Here is a 19,721-nt window from a genome sequence, read left to right as displayed (position 1 = left end):
TATTAGCTGAGAATGCACCAGAAACCTAGCCTGGGAAATCCCATGCTGCTTTGCACAATCGTTCCGATCTGAAAAGACAGCATGGAAACTATGGTCTAAAGGCTCGCCTGAGTTAGGGAGCCAATCAGAGAGTGGGGAGGGGTGGAAAGACAGTGACACGTACTACTCGACAAATGGAAGCTTGTAGTTTATTTGGGACTGTTTACGGATCACATTTAACATGGCGGCGAGCGATACGAACCAAACTTTCGATCACGCTTTGTCTTGCACAAACGGCAGTAATCGTTCGGTGCCATTGTTTTCCTATTTTTGTTTTGCCTTCTCTTTCTCCTTCCTTCTCTTCTTCGCCTCTTCGTCGCTCTAACTACGTCACTGGGTACAACTGCCATGATTGGCCATGGGCTACGTATACGCCAAATGATAGACATTCGCAACGTCCAATAAACGGCCGTTGACAATCGTAAACCACACCTCCCCTACGAGAAATTCAATAGGCGGATTCCAGACCATATTTCACTTGTGATATGGTCTGGTGTTAACCAGACTACCAGAAACCACCAGAAGGCATGGAAATGTCAAAATTTTCTGGGGGGAGCAATGCCCCAGACTCCCCCTAGCATTAGGATGTCTCTGATGCAAATTCCAGAGCCACCAACTACTTTTATTTTTAAGCCAGCTACTTCAGGTTTTTTGGAGAACCCTGAGGATGTTGACAAACGTTGGACCACTCACACCATTGTGAATTGGTCCAAATCATTTATTCTCTTTTTTGCATCGTATCCCAATTCCCAAGGGATTCAGAGAGTCTCCATTCTTGTTGAGCTTTCGCTGAAATTCCTGCTGTCGTGAATGTACATAGAACATGACGGTAAATGTCATGGGTATTTTCTTCTCTTACCCTTCCTCTTTGTAAACCGGAGTCCTGCTTTCTTTTCTTGTTTACGCCATTACTTCTATGCTGTCCTTTCCCTGTCCCTCCCGCTCTCTTTCCCTATCTTGCTCTTCCTCTCAAAAGGTGAGCTGCATCTCTCATTGCTCCTGTATATTTTTATTAGCTATCTTTATTAGACCAGTTGATTTAGTACCTTGCCATCGCAGAAGGTTCAATTACCTGTTCAAATACCAGGGCCAAGTTAAGTCCTGCACAATCCTCTGAGGTATAATGAGCAAACTGTGGTGGGTTTGCATCACCAGCGAGGCTCTGCTATTCAGGGAAGAGCAGGATAGTACACGGGTAACTCAAAGGGATAGGAATTAAACAAATGAGATGGATAGAGAGAGAAACTAGGGCAGGTTTTTTTTCTTGTGAGAAAATCGATTCAATACTGAGTATTTCTATTGCACTGATTCTGGCCTGTCTAATGACAAAGTAAAGTAACCTAGTTAGAGCAGTTATTTTTTTAAGCATGTCATTAGCTGAGAGAAAATCCTGTCAAGTCGGGAGTCTTCACTGCAATATCTTTTAAATGGTTTTTGCAGTGTTTGAACTTGGGGAAGAAAAGTATTAATGTTGGGTTTTAGCTGGTTTTCCAAGCTGGAAAATGAACATGAGATCAGCCAGGAGTAAAGCCAGACCTTTTACAGTAGGGTGGCCAAGATGGACCCAATGACTTTATTGGGGTGGCAGTCTAGGACATGGCAAAATACTAATCTGCATCCATAGAACACGGCAATGTGGTTGTCTGTGTGTAGCTTGAAGAGGATTTCCATCACACATACAGCTGAGCAACTTTTGTTTGTCATCTTGGAAGCTACAAAAACTTTGAACCATTAGGCTACTTCTTAAGAAATATGCAAATTCAAGTACGAATTCAATATCATTAGCTAAAAACAAACTGAAGAAATCCACTCTTCAGGGTTCTAACTAGACCAAAATATCAGCATAATGGCCAGGGGTTCGGGGGCTTCCTTAGGTCCCCCAAAAGCTCACAGGTTCTGCATGCTCGGAGATGCAGTCTCGTGCATTTCCTGGCACTTGCAGGCCTCCCTGAAAGTCACTCTTTTTTTGGTAATATTAAGGTTTTTTTTTTTGGCACCAAAAGTTGCTGTGATTTTGTTTTTGATTGAAGACTTACTATAATTAATATTCAACTATATTTATGGAATAAGAATAAAACAACCAGTTGATGTTCACCAAGTGTCAACTTTATTTTCCGCTTCAGCCATTCAATTACAATCCATGACTATTCAGATGGGCAGCACGGTGGTGTCGTGGTTAGCGCTGTCGCCTCATAGCAAGAAGGTCCGGGTTTGAGCCCAGCAGCCGACGAGGGCCTTTCTGTGCGGAGTTTGCATGTTCTCCCCGTGTCCGCGTGGGTTTCCTCCGGGTGCTCCGGTTTCCCCCAGAGTCCAAAGACATGCAGGTTAGGTTAACTGGTGACTCTAAATTGAGCGTAGGTGTGAATGTGAGTGTGAATGGTTGTCTGTGTCTATGTGTCAGCCCTGTGATGACCTGGCGACTTGTCCAGGGTGTACCCCGCCTTTCGCCCGTAGTCAGCTGGGATAGGCTCCAGCTTGCCTGCGACCCTGTAGAACAGGATAAAGCGGCTACAGATAATGAGATGAGACTCTTCAGATCTAACTCTGGGACCGGCGCGTATTATGCACATGGCGCGTAAGCGCCTCTTAGTACAGATGGCACTTTACCGCGAACACAGCATACGGAAGGAGGTAAACTGGATGAACATGATCAGTGACTATCTCCACACAGGAATATTCAAGCAGCCATGCACTGGGCGCTTACATGAGCGGGAAGTGGAGTGTGTCCAAATGTTGAACATTCGCTTGATGGCACGCCGTCGCCACCACATGGGGATAACGAGAAAGTTAAACAAAAGACCACATTTTCAAGCTCGACAAGTCTTTTTATTAGTGTAGTGGCAACTTTTACAGGTGTGTCGGCAATATTGTGGGCATAGCGGGAAGGAAACTGCGTATCGGCCTGATATGCTGAAAAGGCCTAGTTAGAGCCCTGACTCTTATCTTTGAATTATGAATATTATCTTCTTTTGGCTGTTCCCATTAGGGGTTACCACGGTGGATCATCATGATCTGCATATTTGATTTGGCATAGGTTTTTACACTGGATGCCCTTCCTGATGCAACCCTCCCCAATCTATCCGGGCTTGGGACCAGCACTAAGTATGCAACTGGCTGGGTATTTTTACCTGATCTGCATGTCTTTTGAACTGTAGGAGGAAACCTACACAGACACCAGGAGAACATGCAAACTCCACACAGAAAGGCCCCCATCAGCCATGAGGTTCAAACCCGGAACCTTCTTACTATGGGGTGACAGTGATGACCACTGCACCACCATGCCGCCCTTTGAATTATGAAGATGGAAAACATAAACCTTTGACCGACGTTTGCTTGCCTGTTTGCTGCTTGTGGTCCGTGGGGCCAGGGATTAGTTGGCTTCTGTGTTTGACATGACCATTGTTGATCTTGGACGATGATGGCAATAACTTCCCAGAATTGTTGTTATTCAAAGTAGCCTATCACAAGTCATTCAGTTTTGTATCATATTCTTCTTCTTTCAGCTGCTCCTGTTCGTTCAGGGTCACCACAGCGGCTCTGTTCCGCATATTTGATTTGGCATAGGTTTTACACCGGACACCCTTCCTGACGCGATGTTCCCCAGTCTATCTGGGTTTGAGACCGGCTCTAAGTTTGCACTGGCTTGTACTGGGTATTTGACCTAATCTGCATGTCTTTGAACTGTGGGGGGAAACTGGAGCACATGGGAAGAAGATGCAAATTCCACACAGAAAGGCCCCTGTCAGTTATGATATTCGAACCTGGAACCTTCTTGCTGTGAGGTGACCGTGCTAACTGCACTGATGATGCTTACTATTATTAGATTAGAATAGATTAGTTTCAACTTTGTCTTTGAGCAGAGTACAAGTACAAAGCCAATGAGATGCAGTTAGTCTAAAAGAGAGTAGCATTAAAGGAGATACGCAGAACCATGGCCTCACTTTTTGTTTATAAATGCCTTGAGACCTCAAGAATGACATAGGAATAGTTTTAAGCGTTAACAATCCTAATATAGCAATTTTTATGATTTAAAGTGATTTCATATAGGTAGTGGTCTGAGTGAATGATCTTGACATCTGTGATGTCACAGCAGGAAGGCTATCGGTCTTATCGCCATTTCCGCTATACTAAAACATAGAGCTAACTGCAACTCCCATCCTCCATTTTGAGCTAATTTATCGCCATGCCACGTAGATGCGTTGCTGGCGGGTGCAGCAACATGACAGAAGGTGGATTTATGTTGCATTCGTGGCCCAAGAATGTTCAAACTGCAAAGATTTGGACGCGTTTTGCGAGAAATTCACAGGCACGTTTTACTGATGACTCGTATGAAACCTCTGATCTGTTGAGGAGCGTTGGCTATAAGCCCGTATTGAAAGAGGGTGCAGTACCAACAATTAAAGGAAAAGAAAACTACAAGAAAAGGAAAGTAAGTTTAGTTGCACCAGTTCTCCTGGCGTGTGAGCCGAGTAGTAATGGCGGAGTACTCCGTGTGGAGAGAATGAGTGGACCAGTTGTCAGATTTCTCTGCTGGATATGCTCCCCCCGCAGTTTGCTTGCCTCAGCAGCAATATCTCGCCCTTACGTGGAAGAAGCGAATGAGCGAAGAACTGAAAGTCAGATTGTTTCAAAACAATCGGCCACAAGATCAGCCTTCAGGAAGCGAGAACACAGACGGGTAAGATGCGACTCTCATTTGGATACATCACAACAAAAACAACGCCACTCGTTATTTGCCTGCATTTAGATTAATACATGTAACTTGTATTGTGTGTTTAAGTTACCGGTATAAGATTATTTAATTTGCTTCAGAATGTGATTTTCAGTTCATCTGATTATTTAATTAGCCTTTTACGTTTTATCAGTGAAAATGCATGCATGTACATGTATGTTGCATAAGTTATAACACCTATCCTGTTTTAATGAGAGTCACATGACACTGTCAGTTCAATTCCATCCAGTTCTTTAGACGGCTTTGTTCTCTGGCTTTATTTCGTAAGGTGGGGGCCTCCGAGGCCGACGTGTTAATATCGGATTCACTTTTCGATGGTTCGAACTGATACGGTTCTACATGTATAGCAGTAGCATGTACACACACTCCAATTTCAGGACTATCACAGTCAGATGTATTACTATCTGAGGAATCCGAAGAATCTCCAATAAATCCGAATGAAGAGGCCATCGCAACCACTCTCGCCTGCCGAGTCTGGCTTTGGTCTATAGCACCGGTTCCTGCTGTGACGTCACACACTCAGGGCTGGCTGGCTCAGCGGGGCAGCTCGAATGCCAACTTTGCAGTCGATTTTAACTCTCAAAAATATATATTTTTTTATTCCCAGTTATGCAGCATACAAGAGTCAAGGATGGAGATACTATCCACTAGAGCCCTGCACTCCCGCGGGAGTCCCGCGGGACCCGACACAAAGCAGTGCGGCGCGGGACAAATTTTGAAAGCTCATTGCTTGCGGGAGGGGGAGTGCACAATGCGGGAGCGGGCGGGAGAGGTGATAAACTGCAGTCCCGCTAACTAAAAACGTGTTTAAAATAAAATTTATAAATTATTAATTTATGTCTATCATATATAATTTGTGCTGGATATTTTATTTGGCATTAATAAAAACATTTTAAGATGCCTAAATTTGCGGATGTGGTCTAATCTCGCGTATGTTTCCGATTCCTTTCCGCTCTTCCATGTTTGAGATCTCCGATCATGGCAGAAGAGCAGAGCTCCTCTAGTGAAGCTCACAGTGCTTCAGAAGCAAGTGCTGCTTTAAAAAGAGGTACATTTACTGTTAAAAAGTCAAGAGTCCTGAAATCAGACATTTGGAAGTCGTTCTCACTCGTGTACGACGCAGAGGGAAATCAGCTGCCCTTTGCTTGTTGTGATAAGTGGCAAAAGGTTCTGACATACAACGGCCATAAATCAGGTACATCAGGCCTGAATCAGCATGTATGTACTGTCTTAAAAGGACAACAATTGTTGGAGTTCAGAGGGAACAACGCAAAAGTGACAGATGCGTTGAAGGCAAAGACCGTGGAGAAATGCGTTGATTTTGTTGCTGCGGACCTCCGCCCGTATGACAGCATCACTGGTCGGGCATTAGTTCAGCTAGCCCAACACTTAGTTGACACGGCAGCCACAATAGGCAAATTCGATGTGCGAGATATTCCGCCCCATCCAACAACTGTGTCACGTCATGTAGATGATAGGGCACTCAAATTTAGAAGAGCTGTTGTTGATGACATGAACAATGACAAGAACTTTTGTGAGAAATAAAGCGAATGTCTGCATCATGCGGGATTTGCGGGCGGGAGCGGGACAAAATATGGCAGGCGCGGGCGGGAGCGGGACTGAAAATCATAATTCTTTGCGGGAGCGGGACTGCACAATGCGGGAGTGGGCGGGAGCGGGACTGAAAATTCTGTCCCGCGCAGACCTCTACTATCCACTCAGAAATGTATTTAAAAATAAAGGTTCTGCGTATCTCCTTTAAGTCTGATGTGCAAAAGAGACAATGAGGCAGCATGGCAGTAAAGCGCACAGTGATTTTGGATACGAGTCTTTTTCTTTTCCGTCCCCCCATCATGTGTCTCCCATTATAATAACTGCTACTTATCCATTAGTATAGTCTCCTCCTATGTCACAGTTGCTACCCAACACGGTTGCTTCTGGTTCTCTCGCTGCTCATTTCCAACCTTTCTGCAGTTTTGGTTTCAAATCTGTCAGTGTCCGTATTGATTTTCGTACATTTTTTTTTTTCCCCCAGCTTTGGCCCAAAGTGTAGTGTTAGGATATTCTTCTGCAACTGTTGTTATATAGCATACTATAGGACTGCTGTGCTCTGACAATATCGCCGTATCTCAAATAAAATGGCAGGTACTTTTTTTTTGAGACTGTTATGTGGTCATTCCTATGCTTTGTGTGTGAAAACACCTTGCCATGTCCAACCTGCAGGATTCGAGTAGATACTTTGAAGACCAGATTCGTGACTAAACGATTCAAAAACATGTGACCGACCTTTCAGAAGAGACCAGAGGAGGCTGTGGATGGGTGTTAAGGTTTGGATTTTCAGCAGGCTACTTTTGAAATTTCAAAAGCACAAAAAAGAAAAAGAAACACTGACAGCTTTGCGTCCTCACAGCTCCCTGATGAAGAGTGATAAATGGTTTAATAAGGACATGAATATATATTCTCATGTTTTTATCTTTGGTGCAGTTTTGCCTGCTTCAAAGGCTCAGGCTTTGTCGGCTGGACGTCGCATGGATCCGAGGGATTCCACGCCTTAGCCGCTTACTGCTGCTGCAGTATTCATCTCACGTTTCTGCTTGCTCTCTCGCTTTGATATGTGCTTGTTCTTTCTCTCCACTTTTACCTTTTCCCAGACTCTCCTTCTGTCCAAGAGGGAAGCTGTTATTGCATGATACCAAGGTGTTGCACATCACTGTCAGGAAAGTGTGCCATGCGGTGTGCCCAGAGGCCATATTGGATTTAAATGGAAACTGTGGGAATGGAAAGAGAGATGGACTGAGAAGAGACTCTGTGAAATAGCAAAAGTATCAGGCAGTGATGGAGAAGCAGCTGAGACGGATCATCATCTGCAAAAAAAAAAAAGATGGAGGGAGGGTGGAAAAGTGAACGAAAATGAGCAGAGGAGGAAAAATAACCCAATCATTGTCTGAAGTGAATATGTGAAATTGAATAAAGAAGCAGACTTAAATATGCCCCGTTATTGCCCGAGGGAGGGTTGGGATTTTTCGACTATAAGAGGAATTGGTCTTTTAGCAGTCATATCGAGGCCTTCTCTTCAGCTTCTGCTCCCGTTGCAGCCCTTGAGTATCAAATACTCACTCTTAAGATAATAAATGTTATTTCCATGGAGATGCAAGGTTGTGCTTGTCTGCATTGCTGCATTTTGTTGCCTGTTCGAGGCTTCCTGCTGAGGATGGGCGAGTGTAACTGAGCCTCTTTGTTCAGTCGGGCTGACCTCATTAAACAAGAATGCGCTACTCGATCGATATATCTCTTTCTTGGAAAGCAGTCAAAGACAGAGTTGGGGTTCGTTTGGGCTTTATTGGTACTGTACTGCACGTACGAATGTGGATGAGTGCTTTGACATTTCTATTGCATTGATTTAGCTTTGTTTCTGAGGTGATATTGTTCTCCCGGCACCCGACCCTGTGGTCTATGCGGTCAATAGTATCTTCTGTCAGCTGTAAGTTCTTATCAGCATCGTGATATGAACCTCCGCGAAGGCTTCTGCGTCCCCTCCGATTAAAAGATCTCAACCGTCCCGTTTCTCTTTCCTCCTTGAAAGGAAAACGAGGCCATGGGAAATGATGATAACATCATCGTATCGCAAACACTTGTTCGAGTGGGAAGAGGCTGACCTAGCTAACCTCAGAGATAACAGGGAAGGGGGGGAAAAAAACGCAAAACGAACAAGCAAAGGTTATTAGGTAATTCTCATCTGGCTGGAGAAGGCTTCCAATATGAACGTGATTTGCTTCTTAACACTCTTGTATTTTCTTTCTTGTACACCTCACCACCTCGGTTTTCTCACCGAGATTAAATTGGAGGCAGAACAGGTACGTCATGACCCTTTTTTGAGAGCTGTCTAAACACATCCGTACAACCTGTACTCCTCCTTCAACATGACCTGAGGTACAGAAAGACAAAGGTAAAGGAGGTGAGACGGGGATGTGGACAGGACAAGAGCCTTATCTACTTTTATTACACGGCTCAGCTTTTTTAAAAAAAATTCTGTACCCGACATTAATCTTAGCTGAACAGTGTGCTCCAGGTGTCCCAATTAGCACAGCATGCTCTGCACTCTAGTCTACCAAGTGTCAAAGAGCAGCATGCAAGATCTTCCTTGTCTCGGAGGTGTGGTGCGTGTAGCTGTTAACTATAGAGCATGTACGGTAGGCTGATACCCGAAAGGCACAAATCGAGCCTTTTGTGTTTTGTCATTGCATGAACAGTGCGTGTCGGTGGTAAGTCCTCTCTCACTAATGTACTTTGTGTGGGAGCCAGTATATGGAGTCAATCTGGATTTTGAGACAGAATGCACAGTTGGAGATGTTGATGCTGAGCCTGGTTTGCTGAGGGTGTGTTTGAAGAGCCTTGTCAATAGCCAGAAAAAGAGAGGGAGCTACAGTGGGTGCAGCTGCAGCAGGGGTCTCGCAGCCAGAGAGAGGGAGAGAGAACAAGCCGTCTCTGTCTGCATAGCTGATGCCTGTCGTCCTGCATACACGATCCGCTCACTGAGCGCATGTCTGTCAGCGGGGCTTTAAATATATCGCTAGTGATTTTGGCAGAGCTCGATGTTCACTCCAACACCACTGTCCAAAATGCATCCAAATGCTTGTACGTGATTTACTGGGGATTGACGTGATTTACGCTGCATTTATAGCGTTCATGCTTGCTTTCACACGTTCCTGTCCTCGTTGCATTCTGACTTGGCTCGTGTGATGCGATATCAGGGTTTAACCCTTCCGACATGATGTCCAGTAACGTTTTCTTCCTGTTATGTTCATTATTGGGTGGTGCAGTGGTTAGCGCGGTCACCTCACAGCAAGAAGGTTCCGGGTTCGAACCTCGCAGCCGATGAGAGCTTTTCTGTGTGGAGTTTGCATCTTCTCCTCATGTCTGCGTGGGTTTCCTCCGGGTGCTCCGGTTTCCTCCGACAGTCCAAAGGCGTGCAGATTAGTTCAGTTGGCTAAAATGTGTACCCAGGGGCAGCACGGTGGTGTGGTGGTTAGCACTGTCGCCTCACAGCAAGAAGGTTCTGGGTTCGAACCTCGCAGCCGATGAGAGCTTTTCTGTGTGGAGTTTGCATCTTCTCATGTCTGCGTGGGTTTCCTCGGGGTGCTCCGGTTTCCTCCGACAGTCCAAAGGCGTGCAGATTAGTTCAGTTGGCTAAAATGTGTACCCAGGGGCAGCACGGTGGTGTGGTGGTTAGCACTGTCGCCTCACAGCAAGAAGGTTCTGGGTTCGAACCTCGCAGCCGATGAGAGCTTTTCTGTGTGGAGTTTGCATCTTCTCCTCATGTCTGCGTGGGTTTCCTCGGGGTGCTCCGGTTTCCCCCACAGTCCAAAGACTTACAGTTAGGTTAACATGCGGCGGCCTTGGGCTGAAGTGCTCTTGAGCAAGGTACCTAACCCCTAACTACTCCCCAGGTGCTGTAGTGTGGCTGCCCACTGCTGTGGGTATGTGTTCACTGCTTCAGATGGGTTAAATGCAGAGGATGAATTTCACTGTGCTTGAGTGTGCATGCGACAAATAAAGGCTGCTTTGGGTCCCGCTGGCGCTCGTCACACTCGTCATTGCACTGCAAAAAAATTGAAAACTGAATTTGAGGAGAAAATTACTTAATGCTAGTGAAATTATCTTGCTGCATCGACAGATATTTCTACTTGATAAGACATCTTAGAATAAGTTGGTTGCAATCTAGAACGAAGTTTAATAATCTCAGAATTGGCGTCTTGTATTCTGCTAATAGGAAATGCTAGATCGTTTCAGCTATCTCATCTCATTATCTCTAGCCGCTTTATCCTGTTCTACAGGGTCGCAGGCAAGCTGGAGCCTATCCCAGCTGACTACGGGCGAAAGGCGGGGTACACCCTGGACAAGTCGCCAGGTCATCACAGGGCTGACACATAGACACAGACAGCCATTCACACTCACATTCACACCTACGGTCAATTTAGAGTCACCAGTTAACCTAACCTGCATGTCTTTGGACTGTGGGGGAAACCGGAGCACCCGGAGGAAACCCACGCGGACACGGGGAGAACATGCAAACTCCGCACAGAAAGGCCCTCGCCGGCCACGGGGCTCGAACCCGGACCTTCTTGCTGTGAGGCGACAGCGCTAACCACTACACCACCGTGCCGCCCCCATTTCAGCTATTTTCAAGATATTTTCACTTGCAAAGGTGTCCTTTTTTTTTCTTTTTTTTTGGCATTGTGATGGACGTAATTCATTAGTGACGAAAATAAAATTACTAGCAGTCGTCACAGTGACTAATGTACTCATCATCTTTATCATAAATCACCTTTTCTAGAAATCCCTCCGTTTGCCGAAATCCAGCCCCAGTGAAGAGATGGTGGGAAGCCAGAGTGTAAACAATGAGCACGTGCTTTTGACCAATAGAAGTTGACTACACATAATGACCAAATGAGCGCCAAGCTCATTTTGACCAATCAGCCTGGTGTGGTGGTGCGTGAACCAAACAATGGTGCAGTCTAAACTGACGAAGTTTTTTTGGACAAGCTTCTTCAACACTGAAGATGATTTAAGGGCTGAAACAGCATGGGGAAGGCACACTCCGAGTCCCTACTGCCCCCAGCATGTCAGACAGTGTCGGTAATACTGGGGTGGGTTTAAAAAAAAAAAAATTTAAATCACCAAAGTGAAAGTGCTGTCAGCCGGCAAGCGACTGAAGGGAGCTATGTTTCAGGCGGCGTGGCATGGCGTGTCGAATTCCCGTGGCGAACATATAATGAAAAACGTGGTGTCATGACTCTGTTCAGTTGGAGCTGAATGCTGGTAACCAAATGAAATGAAGCAGGAAAACTTGTCATGCTCTATAATACGGCAACTTGTTAAATTCAAATCGGATGAAGTTTCGCTATTTTGGCGTCGTTACTGTTTGTTCTGTCGTTAATAAAGATTTGTTTAAAGTGCCATTCCACCATTGGATGTATTCTTTGGCATAAAATACAATATATTTTATGACAACATGACTAGACAGAGAAATCTTTTAGCTTCAAAATGATATATCAAACATAATTTTTTGACAACGACAAGTATATTAATTTTGCGACCAAAGTCACCTACCCTTTTAATTTCCGCGCGGTAGTGAAACGTGATGTCATCGGCAGGTTCCCCTTCTTGTGTACCACGTGTTGGTCTATTTTTAGACCAGGAAATCCCCAAAGTGAGAGAGTCATTTCTCCTCGTATATGGGGGCCAAAAAAATTGCGAAAAATTTTGAGTTAATCTTTCAGTTAGCTAGATTTATTGGTATTAGCTAGATTTATTGGTATTATTTTTATCGCGTTCTATCCGCCATTGCTGATATGTGCCACATCACACGTCACATGGTACACAAGAAGGGGAACCTGCCGATGACGTCACGCGCGGAAATTAAAAGGGTAGGTGACTTTGGTCGCAAAATTAATATACTTGTCGTTGTCAAAAAATGATGTTTTTAGATGATTTCTCTATCTAGTGATACCATTTACATATGTTGTCAAAATATATTGTATTTTATGCCAAAGAATACATCCAATGGTGGACTGGCACTTTAATGGTGTATTGTCTCATCTCATCTCATTATCTCTAGCTGCTTTATCCTGTATTGTGATCAGGGAAAATCAGTATTGCACAAGCCAAATTCAGACTGCATCCTGTAGGCGTTGTGTGTGTATACACTCCCGGCCCTCGCCCCGATTCTATGCATCCCACACTATCCTAAGATATAAAGAGGCATTTAACCTGGTTACAGAGGAGCAGAGGCCTCCTGCAGCACCACTAGATCATTCCATTAGGATTCCACGCACCAATCTTTATCTCTCCTTCCCCCGTTCATGCCATCCTCCTCTCAGCCTTTCTCAGCCCCTTTTTTCTTTCGATTCCACAAACAGTCCCACCACGGGTCTGTCGTCTTCTGTCAGAAATCTTATCCTTTAACTGCCCAGCATGGGAACTGGAGAAATGTAGCTGGAAATAACGAAGACTTGGCAATAAAGTCATGAGTGATGACTGAAACAGCTTTATGTGGACTTTTAACGAGGCTTTTGTTCTTTCACTTTGACATTTGTGCTTCCTTGGCTGGTCAGTTTTAGCACCAATAAAGAATTTGCAGCAATACTTTGGGAGGTGGCACAAGCATTCATAACACTCTACATGAAACCGACTGTTAGAACCATTACAATTATCGCACAAATTGATGTTTTTGAGTATTTCGGGAGGAAAAACAGCTTACGCTGTGAATGCAAATTGGGTAATGATCACTAAAGCACACATCGCTGCCCACACTCAGTCAGTAGGCAGGTTTCCATTAAGCTGCTAAATGCACAATTTGAAATCGCAAAAAAATGAGTAACTGAAATGTGTGAATTTCGAGGGGAGGAAAAAAAAACCCTGTCAAATATTGACCAACATGTGTACGGTATGAGCTCAAATAACTTGTATCTAAAGTAAAGTTTACACGCTTGCATGAGCTGGTGTTTAAGATGATTTGAGAGAGTAGTATTTCTCAAACATTTTTTGCATTTAAAAGAGAACTGAAGTCCTTTTTAAACTCGCTTTATTTCTTAACGTGTTCTATAATTATTTTGGGTTTTAGTAACCTTATATCGTGACTCGTATTGGCAACTAATTGCAATTAAATATTATACTCATCAGCCTGTTTGGTTTTTAGCCGTGTTGAATTTAGTTTGTTTGGTCCACGGCAGGCGTCGCTTATCCGCGCGATCTTCACGAGACTTGTGCGAGACTTCGAAACGTCAAGTGTCAGCCAGGTGTCAGTGCCGCCATTTTGAAAACTGTTTTCCAAACGAAATGTCGCACAAAAACGAGTTTAAATGACGATTACTGCCTACTTTTTTCAAACTTTCCTGAGTGCTATCAAAACAAACAAAACTTCCGGCTTGATTAAATCAGCGTTCGAAAGAGGGCGCGCGCGGCTTTTGACGACGTTGGCAGATGTCGGTCACTTGGATTTCCGCTGTACGTTTTACTTCCGTCCTACGATGTCTCTCACAGGTCTCAACGAATCTCGTTTACGGCCATTGCCTTGACGTATGGACTGGTGTGTATATATATATTACATAGCATATTTCAAACACTCATAACTTGTTATAGCAGTGACAAAATAGCGATCAAAATGCATTCCGATATTTAATAAAATGAGAGAAATAGAATTTTGATCATAAAAAATTTGCCTTCGGTTCTCCTTTAAGCCACGAATATTGCGGTGGATGCAAGTCAGATCATTGTCCCAACATACAATACTGTGCAAAAATTTTAGATTAGGCATCCTATTCCCCCCCCCCCCCCCCCCCCCCCCATGATTTGTACATTATCGAGTCAGTACAAAAACATTTTAGAGTTCCAAACGTTCATTCATTTTCCAACACTAAACAGCATATGACGTAAGAGAGCACTTTTCAGATTAAAAAAGAAAACATAATGAAGGCTGCTGGGTTTTTGTGCACAATTAAGAAGCGAGTGTGACGGACAAAGTGTCCAGAAGAACTGTGGCTGGTTCTGTAAGATGCTCAGTAAAACCTACAGCTCATTTCCTTATAAAACTGCACTCATCGTACCTGAGACGACTATTTTTTTGGGTCGTCTCACACCAAGCATTGACTTTGTTTTATTTATTATGACTTCCTGCTTACTGTTTATACTACAGGGTGTTTCTTTTTTTTTTTTAAGATTTTTTTGGGCTTTTTTTTCACCTTTATTGGATAGGACAGTGTAGAGACAGGAAATGAGTGGGAGAGAGAGACGGGGAGGGATCGGGAAATGACCTCGGGTTGGAATCGAACCCGGGTCCCCGGATTTATGGTATGGCGCCTTATCCACCTGAGCCACGACGCCCCCATACTACAGGGTGTTTCAAAAATGTTATATTATTTGAGATGTAAATATCCCAGAAACCACATAGTCTAGGCAAATGAAACTGAACAGGCTTAATGTTGAGCAATATAAGATTTATTCCTCAAAATCCGAATGAGAAATTCAAAGGTATGTGGATTCCATGAACGATTTCACAAATTTTCAATATTCGCGAACCCGCTCGCTCGACCGTCTCTTCCGATGCTGGTGGTCGTCCAGATCCTTTTGCTCTGCACACACAGCCTTCCTCTTTGAACTTTTTGTGCCGTGTCCAAATCTGCATTGCAGTTGGCGCATTTTTAGAGAATTCTCTCATAAATGTACGCTGCACAGTCTTGTTCGAGCGTACTCTAACACACAAAACGCCTTTTCTTTTCCAGTGAATGGCATTTTTATACCTAAAAAGATAAAAACAACAAAAAAAACCCATAAAATTTTGACCGGTTTCCATACATGCTGTTAAAATTTTGAGGTCAACTGAACAAGAAATGGCAATTAAACACCCTGTGTGTGTGTGTGTGTGTGTGTGTATATATATATATATATATATATATATATATATATATATATATATATATATTTTATATTTTATGTTGAAACATTTCATCATTAAGACATTTTTGGTCTACAGCATTTCTTTACATGTGACGAAGACTTTTGCACAGTACTGTATATCAGTCTTGGAGATCCATGTTTAATTGGAATGACTATTGTGAGAGGAGGAACTCCAGCTTTAACTGTATGTCATCACTCAATGGATAAACAGACCATCATAATTGTTTTGTTGACTTAAAAAAAAAATTGCTTCTATTTTGCACAAAACTGCAATGGAATCCCGCCAAGCGACAACTTCAGGAATACTGAGGGCAATACATAGTTACACACACTTTCAGACCGAGGGGCCATTTTTTGTTTAGCCAGTCTACCGACCAGCATGTTTTTGGGAAGTAGGAAGAAACCAGAGAACCCTAAGGAAATCCACATGGACATGGGGAGATCATACAGTGGTGCTTGAAAGTTTGTGAACCCTTTAGAACTTTCTATATTTCTGCATAAATATGACCTAAAACAACATCAGATTTTCACACAAGTCCTAAAAGTAGATCAAGAGAACCCAGTTAAACAAATGAGACAAAAATATTACACTTGGTCATTTATTGATTCAGGAAAATGATCCAATATTACATATCTGTGAGTGGCAAAAGTATGTGAACCTCTAGGATTAGCAGTTAATTTGAAGGTGAAATTAGAGTCAGGTGTTTTCAATCAATGGGATGACAATCAGGTGTGAGTGGGCACCCTGTTTTATTTAAAGAACAGGGATCTATCAAAGTCTGATCTTCACAACACGTTTGTGGAAGTGTATCATGGCACGAGCAAAGGAGATTTCTGAGGACCTCAGAAAAAGCGTTGATGCTCATCAGGCTGGAAAAGGTTACAAAACCATCTCTAAAGAGTTTGGACTCCACCAATCCACAGTCAGACAGATTGTGTACAAATGGAGGAAATTCAAGACCATTGTTACCCTCCCCAGGAGTGGTCAACCAACAAAGATCACTCCAAGAGCAAGGCGTGTAATAGTCGGCGAGGTCACAAAGGACCCCAGGGTAACTTCTAAGTAACTGAAGGCCTCTCTCACATTGGCTAATGTTCATGAGTCCACCATCAGGAGAACACTGAACAACAATGGTGTGCATGGCAGGGTTGCAAGGAGAAAGCCACTGCTCTCCAAAAAGAACATTGCTGCTTGTCTGCAGTTTGCAAAGATCACGTGGACAAGCCAGAAGGCTATTGGAAAAATGTTTTGTGGATGGATGAGACCAAAATAGAACTTTTCAGTTTAAATGAGAAGCGTTATGTTTGGAGAAAGGAAAAACGCTGCATTCCAGCATAAGAACCTTATCCCATCTGTGAAACATAGTGGTGGTAGTATCATGGTTTGGGCCTATTTTGCTGCATCTGGGCCAGGATGGCTTGCCATCATTGATGGAACAATGAATTCTGAATTATACCAACGAATTCTAAAGGAAAATGTCAGGACATCTGTCCATGAACTGAATCTCAAGAGAAGGCGGTTCATGCAGCAAGACAACGACCCTAAGCACACAAGGTGTTCTACCAAAGAATGGTTAAGTAAGAATAAAGTTAATGTTTTGGAATGGCCAAGTCAAAGTCCTGACCTTAATCCAATCGAAATGTTGTAGAAGGACCTGAAGCGAGCAGTTCATGTGAGGAAACCCACCAACATCCCAGAGTTGAAGCTGTTCTGTACGGAGGAATGGGCTAAAATTCCTCCAAGCCGGTGTGCAGGACTGATCAACAGTTACCGCAAACGTTTAGTTGCAGTTATTGCTGCACAAGGGGGTCACACCAGATACTGAAAGCAAAGGTTCACATACTTTTGCCACTCACAGATATGTAATATTGGGTCATTTTCTTCAATAAATAAATGACCAAGCATAATAATTTTGTGTCATTTGTTTAACTGGGTTCTCTTTATCCACTTTTAGGACTTGTGTGAAAATCTGATGATGATTTAGGTCATGTTTATGCAGAAATGTAGAAAATTCTCAAGGGTTCACAAACTTTCAAGCACCACTGTACACAGACAGTAACCTGTGTTCAGGATTTGAACAGGGAAGACTGGAGCTGCGAGGCACCAACGCTGTGCTGCCAACTATTAATTATTAGCTCATCCAGCCGACAGGTGATGAATTTACGCCATCATGTGTTGTCCGTCGTCTGTCTATCCAGCGTCATCCACGTTTCATGAAAATTGCTTCTTCTCTGTTTTTCACTGTTTTTTTTTTATTCTTCTTGGCAGGAAGGTAGATCTCCCTGGAGTTTATATAGCTTCTACCCAAATTTGCAGAATTGCAATTAATAATGAAGATATGGAGTAATTAATCAATCCCTAACGAGCAGTTTCCACATAAATTGCTTCTTCTCCCTCAATTCTTCACCGATTTTGATTCTTTCTGACATGTAGGTAGGGGGACCTAGGGTGCATATAACTTCTACCCAGATTTGCTTCATTACAATTATGAATGAAGTTATGGACTAATTAAGCCTTAACGAGCAGTTCAACAAAAATCGCTTCTTCTTGGTAAATTCCTCGCCGTTTTGGATGCTTTCTGGCAAATAGGTCGGTATTCCTAGGGTATTTATAGCTTCTATATATAGCTTGTATAGGGGTGTTCACACGGCACATATTTGCATCGATGTATTTTGTTGCGATATATCTTACACCGGTGTAAATTTTGTGGAGCGTTCACACGTCACAACCCTGCTTACTAGAGAGAAGCGTGTTAGCACCGGTGCAGCCCCACTTGCGTTCACACGGCAGTTTTTGCGACCGTGCTATACGATAGTAATAATGCGGAAATGAAACATGCGCGTGCGTGAAAACATACTTCCTTTTCCCGGTTGTCATGGCATCACCAAGCGCTGGGAAAACAACGTAGATGAAGACACCAGTGTTGCCAGATACTGCTGACGTTTTCCATCCCAAAATATGTTCAAATCCGCCAAAATGCACTTAAAACCGCCCAATCTGGCAACACTGGAAGACACACAGTTCTGTTGTTGTTGATATTCGCCATTTTGGAAGCGCAAATGATGCAATGCCCGTATGTAATCAACTCTCCTCACGCGTAGCGAGTCTACCCCTGTAGCGTTCAGACGTCCCATTTTATATCGGTGCTGCCCCGCAAACTAGCATTTACTCCGGAGTAAATTTCTTAAACCACCTCCCGAGCAGGGTTAGATTTGCACCGGTTTAAGCAGCTTTCAGGGGCTACACCGGTATAACTTTGTACCGTGTGAACGCTCTACTGGGGCAGCCCCGGCGCTACACCGGAGTAAAAGTTGCCGTGTGAACACCCCTTATGTTGTGTATCTAGCTTGCAACATTTATTGCTCAAGGTGGCCCACTTTAGATCGTTTCTTCTGGACTAGACGGGGCCGGAGTGAGCTACGCCGTCATTGACGGTCTCACTTCTCACATCCTGTACAGTACCTTCTGGGTGAAAAATTGAGATCCACAGTTTGATCACAACTGACAATCTGAATAAAAGTAGGCCTGTAAACAAACCTTGTAATATTTCAGGAATTGTTATGAGGTCTTCACGTACAACATTGCAAATGCTTGCTTCCCCCTTTACCGAAAGCTTTGCCGTGTTCGTCTTCCTTTCTACTCCTCTTCGAGAGCTTAAGACTTTTATTACTTTGTAGAGTATTAAATCTGTCAGCACGAATTCTACTCAATAAATTTGCCTCCAGTGTAATTGCTAGCCCATTAGCAGCAGAAAGTTTATAACTGTTATAACAATAACCAGCTGCCAAGTATTCACGAGATTCCATGTGACGTGTGCGATGTTTTCAACTTCATTAAGGGTAAAAAGCTCACTTGAGCAAAGTTTTTTTTTTTTTCTATCATGAAGGATTCAGCTTTTTAAAAATGGCAACTTTTATTCCATCATGAATCCAGAATGCCAGTTTGATGCAAAAACTTTTTTTCTTCCCCGTTTTATTATTCTGAAGAAGAAAAGATCAGATGAAAACACTCGGATTGTAAGTCAGACCAGTGGAGCTACTATGACGGGAGATAAATAAACAAATACGTCCTTTTTAAGTGTTCGTAGTCATAATACTGCATTTCCACTCCAAAAAAAAAAAAATCAGTATTAGCATTATCTTTAAAAAAAAAAAAAAAAAACTTTCTGATCATTCACAACCTTCTTCCTTCCTGCAGTGTGTTTTCGTGGATGATGTGCTTTCTTTCCAACACTGATTTGTATTTCTAATACTGTTCCCTGTGCTTGAGTTACTCATTTACATTCAGAAGCTGTTGCATGGGTATAGACTAGCCACTGATTTATTGAATAATGTATTAATTGGTTAATTAATCTTGTCGAAACAGAAGCTCCGAGCTGTAATCCCATATGCCTGGGGCATGTTGTTGTCCAAACAAACGTGTCCTTGAATCTCAATTCTCCAAATTCTGCTTCCTATTTTTTATTTTTTTGTCTTCATTTTAATTTGATTTGGC

General features: G+C 43.2%; 1 protein-coding gene across 2 annotated transcripts in view; it reads left to right on the top strand.

Annotated features, from left to right (window-relative positions):
- The window catches only part of pcxa (pyruvate carboxylase a), a 493,922-nt gene that overhangs the window by 307,362 nt on the left and 166,839 nt on the right, over positions 1-19,721 (top strand). The gene's annotated exons all lie outside the window — the stretch shown is intronic.

This window comes from Neoarius graeffei, chromosome 12, assembly GCF_027579695.1.
Source record: "Neoarius graeffei isolate fNeoGra1 chromosome 12, fNeoGra1.pri, whole genome shotgun sequence".
Taxonomy (NCBI): domain Eukaryota; kingdom Metazoa; phylum Chordata; class Actinopteri; order Siluriformes; family Ariidae; genus Neoarius; species Neoarius graeffei.
The sequence above is the reverse complement of the archived record's forward strand: the minus strand, read 5'-3'. Positions and strand labels throughout refer to the sequence as shown.